General features: G+C 44.2%; 1 protein-coding gene across 1 annotated transcript in view; it reads right to left on the bottom strand.

Moving 5' to 3' along the window:
• pde1cb (phosphodiesterase 1C, calmodulin-dependent b) overlaps positions 1–15,077 on the bottom strand; it is a 581,476-nt gene that overhangs the window by 88,777 nt on the left and 477,622 nt on the right. The window lies entirely within an intron of this gene.

Here is a 15,077-nt window from a genome sequence, read left to right as displayed (position 1 = left end):
CAGGGCATTGGTGCTGACCACCACCTGCCATGCTGAATTGGTGATGCTGCTGCCCGTCCTGTGGCCAAAACGGGTGAGCAGGACACTGTGGCGGATCTCCACGGCATCCAAAAGGCATTCCAGTGGCATGTCATCAAACCTGGGGCTGCAGTCTTATTGCCTTTCAGGGCCATGTCTTCTTTGCAGCAACTGTGGGCTGGAAGATGGACCTTAAACATGATGCCCAGCACGCTGAACAGACGAGGTGGGGGCATGGCTGGTGAATGAGAACCCATCCACTATGGAAACGGTGTGTTTCCCGGGAATGCATAATTAATGTAGCGGGTTTGGGATGATACGGTGTGAAAAGCCGCCATTGCGGCTGGCGGGTAAAACATTGTTTTTGCAAATCTGGGAAGGTTCTGCTCTGTGTAGACACAGATAATACTATAAAAGCACATTGCCTGCCAAAAAACTGGAAAGATCAGACTAAATTCAAACAGAAGGCTGAGTATAAACTCTTTAAAGGCAATTTGCCAAATGCACACAATGGGTGGAATTTTATGGCCCCTCCTGCCGGCGGGATTTTCCAGTCTCGCCAAAGTCAATGGGCTCCTGAAAGGCTCACCACATTTTCCAGCGCCAGCCCTGGCACCGCCAACGCCCCACACACCGCCCCCCCTAACCCCAGCCCAATAGGGTCGTGAAATTCCACCCCATGTGTGACTCCCTTTCTGACACTTTAAACAAATACAAACCTTTATGCTATTTCATGTGAAATAACAGATATAGAACAAATGAAGGGTTACAACTTATCAAGCTACTTGGAATGGGAATGCTATGGTAAAGAAACAGTAAATATAGGAAATAAAAGGCATTATAACTTTATGGAAGAACAATTATGCCTTAGCAAAATTGACTTAGAAACAATACGCATCAACCCTGCTCAAAAAAATGGAATCTACTGACTCAGTGAGTGTCATATACAAAAGTCTATTCGCTTTATTACTTCTGTAAGGTACAAGGAAGGGATTTGATGCAACAAAAATTAGATAAATTTGTACTATGAATTCAATGAATATCAGTCAGCTACAGGCGTGTTAATTAATGTAGATGGTATTCTACACAAAAAATTCTTCAACAAGAAGAGAAGTGCTTGCACTAGAAATGCAATTGAAAATTCAAATGAAGCAATATTGCAATTTGCAAAATAGAATGAGGGCCACAATTTCAACATTAAAAGTTTATAAGACTATCTGGAATTTCAGAGAGAAACTCTGGTATCAATACTTGAACTTTATCTTAAAGAATTACGACCATTATCTGAAGTGCAAAAAATAGATCAATTAATTGATCAATTAAAATTGGGATTTGTTACACTCTTATCTGCAAAAGTGCCATGGGAACTAATACCTGAGGGTATCAAAGGAAAGGTAATGTTACTAAGCCTTTAGAAAAATTACTAACTTCTGCCATAATATATGAAGTGAAAAGAGATCAAATAAGACATGAAATTGTGGGCATACAAGCATGGGTATGTCCTTTTGGCTTCACTATAAAATTATTATTATGGACAGAAGTTTATGACAATAAAGGTGTATACATTCTTTTGAAACAATTTCCTTTGGAATAGTTATTCAACAAGCAGCTTTAAAATCCTTGTCAACAATAAAAAAAACTTGCCAGCCAATCAGCACTCTCTTCACATGCAGTATAAATTGTTGTTTTCCCCCTTACATTGATATTCTTCTGAGTGCCCTGATAAGTGCAAGATGACAAGCTTAGACATGTAGCTTTTTTCAGCAGTACTCAAGTTCTGTACTACCAAATGACTATTTGAATAACTTGTTTTTTCTCAACAACAATACACAATGGAAGTATGTTTAATTTCACAGAATCACAGAATCTCCAAGTGCAGAAGAGGCCCTTTGGCCCATTCAGTCTGCACCGACACGTGAAAAACACCTGACCTACCTGCCTAATCCCATTTACTAGCACTTGGCCCATAGCCTTGAATGTTATGACATGCCAAGTGTTCATCCAGGTACTTTTTAAAGGATGTGAGGCAACCAGCCTCCACCACCCTCCCAGGCAGTGCATTCCAGACCGTCACCACCCTCTGGGTAAAAAAAAAAATTCCTCACATCCCCCTAAACCTCGTGCCCCTTATCTTGAACTTATGTCCCCTTGTGATTGACCCTTCAACTAAGGGGAACAGCTGCTCCCTATCCATCCTGTCCATGCCCCTCATAATCTTGTACAGCTTGATCAGGTCGCCCCTCAGTCTTCTCTGCTCCAATGAAAACAACCCAAGTCAGCTGAGAAATTTCCATTAAAATAGAAACCATAATTAGGGGACAATTATTCAGCTATTTTGGGCACATGGTTGAGTTCTAGAGTATTAGAACTTCCTTACATGTTGGACAAAGACACTTCAAAACCTTAAGAAATTATACTGCATTGTAAGTATAATTCTCTTAAATCAAAATTTGTTTGTATGTTCAAAATGTTTATTATGGCGGATTCATATATTGTATGTTATTTTAAGTCTAATTGGCATGTTATAATCAACTTCAATTGCCATTTATGCTATGATATAATCCTCATCTATAACTGATAATCTGTAATTGGTTTTAACAATAAATATTCATTAAACAAATATAAAAGAGTCGTAGTCTCACATTTATATCCTCACAAGCCCACATATGACAACATTATTCTAGCATTCTAAATTAAAATTCCAGGTTGTGATATTGGTAAATTTCACTAGAGTTTATTCTGCTATAATATTCTTTCATGTATATTCTATCCTGAGATAATTTTGCTAGTTTGGAAACTCCTGGGAGCAAGGACATTTTATTTCAGGACCCAGTCTATAGCTGATCAGGCAGACTATGTTCCTTTAATTATTTGAAATTTCTTTCATTTGAAGGTCTAAGTTAACAATAAATTCAAGGGAATAGGTTTACCTTGCCAGGGGGGTTAAAGATATTAGAACTATTAACTGAGATACAGGGAGAGAGAGAGAGAGAAAACCAGAGTAACAGTGAAAGTCCAATCTGGATAAAGACAAAGACAGAGATAGTGGGGCAGAAATTGAGAGAGAGAGGGTTTGGGAGCAGGTTGTAAATGAACATTTATCTGTTTAATTCTCCTTGATTAATCAAGCACCAGACACTAGGGTCTCCGCTGAACATTGGCCCCTTTTGAACACTGCAGCTGAGAAGGAGAATTGGATTGCTAATTGGGATTAGCACTTGCCTTATTTGGAAGATGACTTTGCATTGTGTGTATCACGTGATATAGCGGACATCCCAGCTCTCTACTAAAGATATAGCAGGAAAATGCAACCTGTAGTTTGCAGAACCCTAGGAAGAACCCTGAAAAACAACTTCAGAGAGGGTTCATGGCCAAGGGAGAACAAAGAGGGAAGTTTTAAGAAATCAACTGCTGTTTCTGCCAAAAAAAATCCAAACAATCTGCAAGTGATGTAACCACAGAATTAGTAAGGAATAGAAAAACTTCTTTTTCCAAAAACCTACTGACACTGACTGATCAACTGCAGAAGCCATCTCAGTTGCTAACCGAACCTCAAGTTTCAACTCCTTTCACTTCGGAAAGAAAGGAACTCAAGCAATGGGCCCACAACAATATGTCACAGAAACTGATTTGAAGGGGCAATATGGTGAGAAGGCCAAATATTGGTTTCACGCTGTTGTGAAACTAGTTTGCAATCATCAGCTCCACCCGTCAATGGCAGGCCGCATGTCCTGCCGCCACATTTGGGGAACCTAATTTCAATACTTCAGCATAAACAGCATAAGGGGAGGTGATGGTGTAGTGGTGTTGTCCAGAGACCCGGGGTAATGCTCTGGAGACCCAGATTTGAATCCTGCCATGGCAGATGGTGGAATTTGAATTCATTAAAAATCTGGAATTAAAAGTCTGATGATGACCATGAAACCATTGTTAATTGTTGTATCTGGTTCCTGGTGCCCTTTAGGGAAGGAAATCTGCCATCCTTACCTGGTCTGGCCTACATGTGACTCCAGACCCACAGCAATGTCGTTGACTCTTAAATGCCCTCTGAAATGGCCTAGATCTGATCCATTGGTTGTTGGATTACTTAGCCCTGTCTATCACTTGCTGCTTCTGCTGTTTGGCATGCAAGTAGCCCTGTATTATAGCTTCACCAGGTTGACATCTCATTTTTACCTCCTGTACTCTTCATTGAACCAGGGTTGATCCCCTGGCTTGATGGTAATGATAGAGTGGGGGATTTGCTGGGCCATGAGGTTACAGATTGCGTTCAAGTACAATTCTGCTGTTGCTAATGGCCCACAGCGCCTCGTGGATACCCAGTCTTGAGTTGCAAGATCTATTTGAAATCTATTCCATTAGCACGGTGGTAGTGCCAAACAACACAATGGAGGGTATCCTCAATGTGAAGGCAGGACTTTGTTGTGAATGGTGGTGGATAATTAAACAATGCACTGGAGGAGGAGGATCCACAAATATCCTCATCCTCAATGTGGGTGAGCCCAGCACATCTGTGCAAAAGGTAAGGCTGAAGCATTTGCTTCTATTTTCAGCCAGAAGTGCCAAGTGGATGATCCATTTTGGCCTCTTCTGGAGGCTCCCAGCTTCACTGATTCCAGTTTTCAGCCAATTTACTAGGTCAAAATCCTGGAACTCCTTTCCTAACAGCACTGTGGGTGTACCTACACCATATGGACTGCAGCGGTTCAAGAAGGCAGCTCACCACCACCACCTTATCAAGGGCAACCAGGGGTGGGCAATAAATGCTGGTCCAGCCAGCGAAGCCCACATTCCGTGAATAAATTTTTAAAAATCTCCTTATAAGCCTTGCTCACCGGAATCATCCCCCCATGCTAGATCAACCTGGCACACCGGTGTGATTGCACACTGACATGTTTCACAACTGTACATCAGCGATGCGCACCTGAAGACCTGCATTTCGCTCGGGACTTCAAGGTTTACTTGCCTGCCTTGCTTCGGTCAGCGCTCGCAGTCATCAGCGCCAGGCTTTGCAGGCAATACCACACCACTTTTAGGGGGGCTCATGGGCAGGTCCCTACCTATCCTGACCAGCCGTAAGGCAGCGGTGGCTTTTCAATGGCTGAACGGCAAGGTCTTGCTTGGGGAAAGGGGAGAAGTGGCCTCAGGCAAGGGAGGAGGCTGCAGGATGGGAGATGTACTGGGGAAGGAGGGTATCCCAGGGTGAGTGTGGGGTCATATGTTAATCTGTGCAAGTAGTCTCAAGATGATGAGGGCTGAGGAGGCAGTCTCAGTCTCCCCAGAGGAGATGAGATCAGGGGTTGTGAGGGTCTGTGTGAGAGTGAACTGGCAGCAAGAGAGATGTCAGTGAATGTGTAATGGCCTTGAGAGTGTGAGTTTAGAGTGGTAAGATGGTTGCTTTACCCTGGCAGCACAGATGAGATCATTCATCTGTTTTGTGCACTGGATGGCCGACCTCTTCGGTGCAGCATTGGCACTGACCACCTCTGCCACCGCCTCTCAAGCTGGAGTGGTGAGACTAGTGGGCCTCCTGCAACCAGAGCAGGGGTACAGGATATTGCAGCAGGCTTCCATGGCATTCAGAAGGTTTCCCAGGGATGTGTCACTGAACTGGGGGGAGGGGGGTGGGGGGCTGCACTCTTCTTGGCTTCTGGAGCCATGTCTTCACTGGAGCAATCCTGGGCTGCAAGCATTGAGGAGTGTGCGTGTGGCTGAAGTTTAAACATGGCATCCTACATGAGGAAGTAGCAAGGTAATGGCATGGCGGGCAAATTGGAGGCCACCCTCCAGTGAGGCGGCATGTTTCCTTGTGGGGCCGATACAGCACGAAAACCGCCATTGCGGCCAGCGTGTAAAACTACTTTTTCCCGCCCACTTTTGTGCAAATCTGGGATGATTCTAGCCTAAGTATCTTATTTCTTTCTCTGCATTTTAATCTTTGTATCTGTATTTTAGTTAATAACTTAATTACATTTTACTTACATCCAGCAGTCATTTTGTAATAAACTAATCATTTATCTTGTTTAAGACTAAAGCTTGTCTGTTGGGTTATTTTTATATTGAACCACTCATAAATTAAAAGGGGGCTACATACACATACACTAATTCTTAGCTCATGAACCACTTTAAGAAAACGCCTTTTAGTGGTCGTGACAGATTTCCTAAAAACCCATCTAGCTCACCAATGCCCTTTAGGGGAGGAAATCTGCCATTCTTGCTTGGTCTGGCCTACATGTGAATCCAGACCCACAGCAATGTGTTGACTCTAAACTGCCTTCTGAAATGGCCTAGCAAGCCACTCAGTTCCAGGGCAATTAGGAATGGGTGACAAATGCTGGCCTTGCCAGCAACGCCCACATGCCTTGAATGAATGAAAAAAAGGACAGCAACTTCCATATTTCTATGGTTAGCTGTGTATATGTGCATGCTGTCTGTTGTTGGCTGATTTACTCCATATCAGAACACTGATTCTTCACTCAAAATCTGGTATGTTTCACGCCTTCATTATAGAATTTGACATTTCATAATCAATAAATATTGGAAATTGCTGTGATCTGTTGCATTTGCTGATTGGTTAGCTCTTTGGATACTGCATATTAAGCATCAGCACTTTGCACAGTATTTTCTCCCTTAATAACAGAGATCCAATTTTCAGCATTCAAGAAGCATCTGTCACCACTGGGATTCATTCCCTTAAAATTCAATCACCAAAGGAATAAACAGGAGAAATAAGATGAAACACTTGATGAATGTCAAAATGCACAACCTACTAGTGATAGACAATTTTTTGAACTATAGGGGAGTCAAAGGTTATGGGAACAGGCAGGCAGTGGAGCTGAAGCCACGCTTAAGTCAGCCTTGATCTTATTGAGTTGTGGTGCAATTATAAACATAAATTTATAAACTTTCTATGGCTCAAAATGCAGATTCTTAAAAGCTGCTGAGTCTAAAGCAATTTTGTTGTAAATAACACTGAGCAGTTCACATTTCTGAATGTTTTTCCTCATAGCTCAGCTTTTGGTACAAGGGCCTAAAAATTCAATTACGGCCAAAAAGGCAAGCAGAGGTCTGTGCATAACTTCATGTGCTTGTTTATGTTTTAGCAAAAGCTCCTTAAAAGTGCTGCTGTCAGGTAATCATCATGCATCAGGTGTGCACCCTGTGCTACTCATTGGTTGCCCACCTCTTGGAATGAGAGAAGGGAGACATCATAAGAACATAAGAAATAGGAGCAAGAGCAGGTCATTCGGCCCATCGAGCCTGCTTCACCATTCAATAAAATCATGGCTGATCTGATTGTGGCCTTAACTCCATTTTCCTGCCTCTCCCCCATGACCGCTGGCTCCATTGTCAATCAAAAATCTGTCTAACTCAGCCTTGAATTTATTCAATGATCCAGGCTCTATGTGATCTAGGGAAGAGAATTCCAAAGACCCACTGAGAGAAGAAATTCCTCCTCATCTTTGTCTTAAATGGGAGACCCCTTATTTTGAAACTGAGCTGCCTAGCTCAAGATGCCCCCATGAGAGGAAGCATCTTCTCAGCATTACCCTGTCAAGCCCCCTCAGATTCTTATACATTTCAATAGGATCACCTCTTATTCTTCTCCACAAATATCCCCATCCTCAACGATGGGAGAGCCCAGCACATAAGTGCAAAAGATAAGGCTGAAGCATTTGCCGCAATCTTCAGCCAGAAGTGCCGAGTGGATGATTCATCTCGGCCTCCTCTGGAGGTCCCAGCATCTTCAGCCAATTTGATTCACTCCACATGATATCAAGAAACAGCTGAAAGCATTGGATACTGCAAAGGCTATGGGCCCTGACAATATTCTGGCAATAGTACTGGCGACTTGTGTCCCAGACTTGCCGCGCCTCTAGTCAAGCTGTTCCAGTACAGCCTCAACACTGGCATCTACCCAGCTATGTGAAAATTTGCTCAGGTATGTTCTGCACATAAAAAGCAGCACAAATTCAACCCAGCCAAATTCCTGCCCCATCAGTCTACTCTCGATCATCAGTAAAATAATGGGAGGGTTCAACAACAGTGCTATCAAGCAGCACGTGCTTAGCAATAATCTGCTCACTGATGCTGAGTTTGGGTTCCATCAGGGCCACTCAGCTCCTGACCTCATTACAGCCTTGGTTCAAACATGGACAAAACAGCTGAACTCCCAAGGTGAGGTGAGAGTGACTGCCCTTGACATCAAGGCAGCATTTGACTGTGTGTGGCATCAAGGAGCCCTAGCAAATCTGGAGCCAATGGCAATTAGGGGGGAAACTCTCCACTGGTTGGAGTCATATCTAGCACAAAGGAAGATGGTTGTGATTCTCTGAGGTCAGTTATCTCAGCTCCAGGAAATCACTGCAGGAGTTCCTCGGGGTAGTATCCTTGGCTCAGCCACCTTCAGCTGCTTCATCAATGACCTTCCTTCCATCGTAAGGTCCAAAGTGGCGATGTTTGCTGATGATTGCACAATGTTCAGCACCATTTGCGACTCCTCAGGTATTAAAGCAGTCCATGTCCATATGCAGCAAGACCTGGACAATATCCAAGCTTGGGCTGACAAGTGGCAAGTAATATTCACGCCACACAAGTACCAGGCAATGATAGTATCCAAGAAAAGAGAATCTAACCATTGCCCCTTGACAGTCAATGGCATTACCATAGCCTCAGACAGGGCCTCAGTGAAAAATAGTGGGAATGGGACAAGCAATGTTAAAAAGACAAGCCTTAAGGCTTTGTGCCTTAACGCGAGGGGCATTCACAATAAAATGGATGAATTAACTGCACAAATAGACATAAATGGCAAACATTCAAAGAGCGCATGGGTGAACTGCAACAATTGTTTATTCCTAAACAAAAACAGAATTACCTGGAAAAACTCAGCAGGTCTGGCAGCATCGGCAGAGAAGAAAAGAGTTGACGTTTCGAGTCCTCATGACCCTTCGACAGAACTTGAGTTCGAGTCCAAGAAAGAGTTGAAATATAAGCTGGTTTAAGGTGTGTGTGTGGGGGGCGGAGAGATAGAGAGAGAGGTGGAGGGGGGGTGTGTGGTTGTAGGGACAAACAAGCAGTGATAGAAGCAGATCATCAAAAGATGTCAACGACAATAGTACAATAGAACACATAGGTGTTAAAGTTAAAGTTGGTGATATTATCTAAATGAATGTGCTACTTAAGAATGGATGGTAGGGCACTCAAGGTATAGCTCTAGTGGGGTTTTTTTTTAAATAATGGAAATAGGTGGGAAAAGGAAAATCTTTATAATTTATTGGAAAAAAAAAGGAAGGGGGAAACAGAAAGGGGGTGGGGATGGGGGAGGGAGCTCACGACCTAAAGTTGTTGAATTCAATATTCAGTCCAGATGGCTGTAAAGTGCCTAGTCGGAAGATGAGGTGTTGTTCCTCCAGTTTGCGTTGGGCTTCACTGGAACAATGCAGCAAGCCAAGGACAGACATGTGGGCAAGAGAGCAGGGTGGAGTGTTAAAATGGCAAGCGACAGGGAGGTTTGGGGCATTCTTGCAGACAGACCGCAGGTGTTCTGCAAAGCGGTCACCCAGTTTACGTTTGGTCTCTCCAATGTAGAGGAGACCACATTGGGAGCAACGAATGCAGTAGACTAAGTTGGGGGAAATGCAAGTGAAATGCTGCTTCACTTTCCGTGGGTTTTCCACCCACGGTCGTTGACAGGGCCCTCAACAGTGTCCGGCCCATCTCCCGCGCATCCGCCCTCACGCCTTCTCCTCCCTCCCAGAAACATGATAGGGTCCCCCTTGTCCTCACTTATCACCCCACCAGCCTCCGCATTCAAAGGATCATCCTCCGCCATTTCCGCCAACTCCAGCATGATGCCACCACCAAACACATCTTCCCTTCACCCCCCTTATCGGCATTCCATAGGGATCACTCCCTCCCGGACACCCTGGTCCACTCCTCCATCACCCCCTACTCCTCAACCCCCTCCTATGGCACCACCCCATGCCCACGCAAAAGATGCAACACCTGCCCCTTCACTTCCTCTCTCCTCACCGTCCAAGACCCAAACACTCCTTTCAAGTGAAGCAGCATCTCACTTGCATTTCCCCCAACTTAGTCTACTGCATTCGTTGCTCCCAATGTGGTCTCCTCCACATTGGAGAGACCAAACGGTCTGTCCGCAAGAATGACCCAAACCTCCCTGTCGCTTGCCATTTTAACACTCCACCCTGCTCTCTTGCCCACATGTCTGTCCTTGGCTTGCAGCATTGTTCCAGTGAAGCCCAACACAAACTGGAGGAACAACACCTCATCTTCCAACTAGGCACTTTACAACCATCCGGACTGAATATTGAATTCAACAACTTTAGGTCGTGAGCTCCCTCCCCCATCCCCACCCTCTTTCTGTTTCCCCCTTCCTTTTTTTTTTCCAATAAATTATAAAGATTTTCCTTTTCCCACCTATTTCCATTATTTAAAAAAAAACCCCACTAGAGCTATACCTTGAGTGCCCTACCATCCATTCTTAATTAGCACATTCGTTTAGATAATATCACCAACTTTAACTTTAACACCTATGTGTTCTATTGTACTATTGTCGTTAACATCTTTTGATGATCTGCTTCTATCACTGCTTGTTTGTCCCTACAACCACACACCCCCCCTCCACCTCTCTCTCTCTCTCTCTCTCCGCCCCCCCACACACACACCTTAAACCAGCTTATATTTCAACTCTTTCTTGGACTCGAACTCAAGTTCTGTCGAAGGGTCATGAGGACTCGAAACGTCAACTCTTTTCTTCTCCGCCGATGCTGCCAGGCCTGCTGAGTTTTTCCAGGTAATTCTGTTTTTGTTTTGGATTTCCAGCATCCGCAGTTTTTTTGTTTTTATCTCAATTGTTTATTCCTGTCTGGCACAAAATTAAATAGTAAAGGTGGCCAAACCATTGCTTCTAAAGGAAATTAGAGATAGTATTAGATGCAAGGGAAGAGGCATACAAATTGGCCAGAAAAAACAACAGACCTGAGGATTGGGAGCAGTTTAGAATTCAGCAAAGGAGGACCAAGGGATTGATTAAGAAGGGGAAAATAGAGTACAAGAGTAAGCTTGTGGGGAACATAAAAACGGACTGTAAAAGTTCCTATAGGTATGTGAAGAGAAAAAGATTGGTGAAGACAAATGTAGGGTCCTTACAGTCAGAAACAGGGGAATTTATAATGGGTGACAAAAAAATGTCTGACCAACTAAATACATACTTTGATTCTGTCTTCACAAAGGAGGACACTAATAACATACCAGAAATGTTGGGAAACACAGGGTTTAGAGAGGGAGGAACAGAAAGTAATCAGTATCAGTAGGGAAATAGTGTTGGGGAAATTGATGGGATTGAAGGCCTATAAATCCTCGGGGCCTGATCATCTACATCCCAGAGTACTTAAGGAAGTGGCCCTAGAAATATTGGATGCATTGGTGGTAATCTTCTGAGATTCTATAGACTCTGGAACAGTTCCTACAGATTGGAGGGTAGCTAATGTAACCCCACTATTTAAAAAGGGAGGCAGAAAGAAAACAGGGAATTATAGACCAGTCAGCCTGACGTCGGTAGTGGGGGAAATTCTAGAGTCTATTATAAAAGAATTAATAGCTGAGCACGTGGAAAACAGTGGCAGAATTGGACAGAGTCAACATGGATTTATGAAAGGGAAAGCATGCTTGACAAATCTACTGGAATTGTTCGAGGATGTAACTAGTAGAGTTGATGATGGGGAGCCAGTGGATGTGGTTTATTTGGACCTTCAGAAGGCTTTCAACAAAGTCCCACATAAGAGATTGGCGTGTAAAATTAAAGCGTATGGGATTGGTGGTAGTGTATTGAGATGGATAGAAAACTGGTTGGCAGACAGGAAAAAAAGAGTAGGAATAAATGGGTCTTTTTCCAAATGGTAGGAAGTGACTAATGGGGTACCGCAGGGATCGGTGCTAGGACCCCAGTTATTTACAATATATATTAATGATTTAGATGAGGGAATTAAATGTAATATTTCCTAATTTGCAGATGATACAAAGCTTGATGGGAAGGATGTGAGGAGGATGCAGAAATGCTTCAGTGTGATTTGGACAAGCTGAGTGAGTGGGCAAATGCATGGCAGATGCAGTGTAATGTGGATAAATGTGGAAGGTAGATTATTACCTGAACGGCTATAAATTGATAGAGGGGAATGTGCAATGAGACCTTGGTGTCCTTGTACACCTGTCGCTGAAGGTAAGCATGCAGGTGCAGCAGGTGGTAAGGAAGGCAAATGGCATGTTGGCCTTCATAGCCAGGGGATTCGAGTACAGGAACAGGGATGTCTTGCTGCAATTGTACAGGGCCTTAGTGAGACCACACCTGGAATATTGTGTGCAGTTTTGATTTCCTTATCTGAGGAAGGATGTACTTGCTATACAGGGAGTGCAGCGAAGGTTTACCCGACTGATTCCTGGGATGGCGGGACTGACATATGAGGAGTGGTTGAGTCGATTAGGATTATATTTGCTGGAGTTCAGAAGAATGAGGGGGGATCTTATAGAAACCTATAAAATTTTAACAGGATTAGACAGGATGGATGCAGGAAGGATGTTCCCAATGGTGGGGGAGTCCAGAACCAGGGGTCACAGTCTGGGGATATGGGGTAGACCATTTAGGACTGAGATGAGGAGAAATTTCTGCAACCAGAGTGGTGAACCTGTAGAATTCGTGACCACAGAAAGTAGTTCAGACCAAAACATCGTATGCTTTCAAGAAGGAGTTAGAAATAGCTTTTGGGGCGTAAGGGATCAAAGGATATGGGGAGAAAGCAGGAGCAGGCTATTGAGTTTGATGATCAGCCATGATCATAATGAATGGCGGGGCAGGTTCGAAGGGCTGAATGGGCCTACTCCTGCTCCTTGTTTCTATATTTCTATTACCATCATTGAATCCCCCATTATCAACATCCTGATGGTTACCATTGACCAGAAACTGAGCTGGCCTAGCCATATAAATACTGTGGTCACAAAAGCAGGTCAGAGGCCAGGAATCCTAGTAACTCACCTTCTGACTCCCCAAAGCCTGTCCACCATCTACAAGGCACAAGTCAGGAGTGTGATGGAATACTCCCCATTTACCTGGGTGAGTGCAGCTCCCACAACATTCAAAAACCTTGACACCATCAGGACATAGCAGCCGCTTGATTGGCACCACATCCACAAACATTCACTCCCTTCACAACCGATGCACAGTAGCAGCAGTGTGTACAAGCAAGGTTCCTTCGACAGCACCTTCCAAACCCACAACCACTACCATCTAAAATGACAAGGGCAGCAGATAAATGGCAATACCACCACCTGGAATTTCCCCTCCTAGTCACTCACCATCCTATCTTGGAAATATATCACAACTCCTTCACTGTCGCTGGGTCAAACCAGCTCACTCAGTAGCAGTGCTTCTGAGCCACTCTTGGTAATAGACATTGAAGTCCCCCACCCAAAGTAAATTCTGCAACCTTCCCACCCTCAGTGCTTCTTCCAAGTGGTGAATAAACATGGAGGAGCATCGATTTATCAACTGATGTGGGGAGGTGCGGGGGTGCAGGTAGGGGGCAGTAAATGGTTATCAGCAGGAGGTTTCCTTGCCCATGTTTGACCTGATGCCATGAGACTTCATTGCGGCCAGACTTGATGACTGTATACCACTGTACCACGACCTCTGCTGGGTCAGCCCTGAACATACCCAAGGATGGTGATGGTGGTGTCTGGGACATGATCTGTAATGCATGATTCCATGAGTATGATTATATTAGGCTGTTGCTTGACTAGTCTGAGACAGTTCTCTCAATTTTTGCACAAGCCCCCAGATGTTCATAAAGAGGAATTTGCAGGGTCAGCAGGTTTACCATTGTTGTTTCCAGTGGCTAGGTTGATGCCAGGTGGTCCATCCAGTTTCATTCCTTTTATTGACTTTTTAGCAGCTTGATACAACTAAGTGGCTTGCTAGACCATTTCAGAGGGCACTTAAGAGTCAACCACATTATTGCAGATCTAAATACTGACCAGGTAAGGACGGCTGATTTCATTAGTGAACCAGATGGGTTCTTACGACATTCAACAACAGTTTCATAGCCATCCTTAGACTTTTACTTCCAGATTTTTATTGAATTCAAATTCCACCATCTGCCGTGGTGGGATTCAAACCTGGGTCCCCAAAGCATTACTCTGGGTCTCTGGATTATCAGTCTAGTGACAATATCACTATGCCATTGCCTACACCTTAATGTGAAGTGTGGTTGCTACAACAATCTCATATGTAAGTATTGCAGGGTCCCATGATGTGCTGTGTTGGCTCTGCCCCATTGAGGCAGAGGCGTCTCCAAATCCCGCCTGCATTCTTGAGAAGTGAAGGTGTGGTGTTGAAGGAAACAGGCGATGATGCTTGCAGAAGTCTCACATACTCTGAAGCTCTATGTTGTCTCTTAGCAGGGCCTCCTGCTATGTACCTCATTACAGAGATTTTGTGCCCGGCCCTCAGCCAGACAGGTGTCAGACATTCCCAGATGCAATATGATGATCTCAGCTCAAAGCTAGAGAACCTTGCCACCTCAAGTTGATGAAGCAATAGCACACTTGTGTGCAGGCGCTGAGACTTCCAACCTTGAGTGTCTGCAACCCTGAACTGTGACTCTTATCGGGAGAATGGTATCTTCACAAAGTTGGTGGACAGTGATGTTCACCCCAGCATCTTCATGCTCCAGCAGGTTACTGATGAGCTTGAAAATAGTGATCTCAAAGGGCAACATCAGCCTTTAGGCCTGCACTGGAATGGTTCATTGTTGCAATGTGTGAAGGATCAATGCGATAGGATCAAGCTTTTGCCAAGCCAAGGCTTGTGCCCTTGAGAGCTTCATGTTGTCTTATCATTTTGGACTTCACAAGGGCAAGGTCTGGCCATGAGGACACACTGCTTGTATGTCAGAGGAGGCAATTCAATGTCATGCAGCCAAGTGTCTGGCTTCATCATTCTCAGGTGTGCCACCTCCATTCTTGCATTGTGATTAATTAAACCA

The sequence above is a fragment of the Carcharodon carcharias genome, chromosome 6, assembly GCF_017639515.1.
Source record: "Carcharodon carcharias isolate sCarCar2 chromosome 6, sCarCar2.pri, whole genome shotgun sequence".
NCBI lineage: Eukaryota > Metazoa > Chordata > Chondrichthyes > Lamniformes > Lamnidae > Carcharodon > Carcharodon carcharias.
The sequence above is the reverse complement of the archived record's forward strand: the minus strand, read 5'-3'. Positions and strand labels throughout refer to the sequence as shown.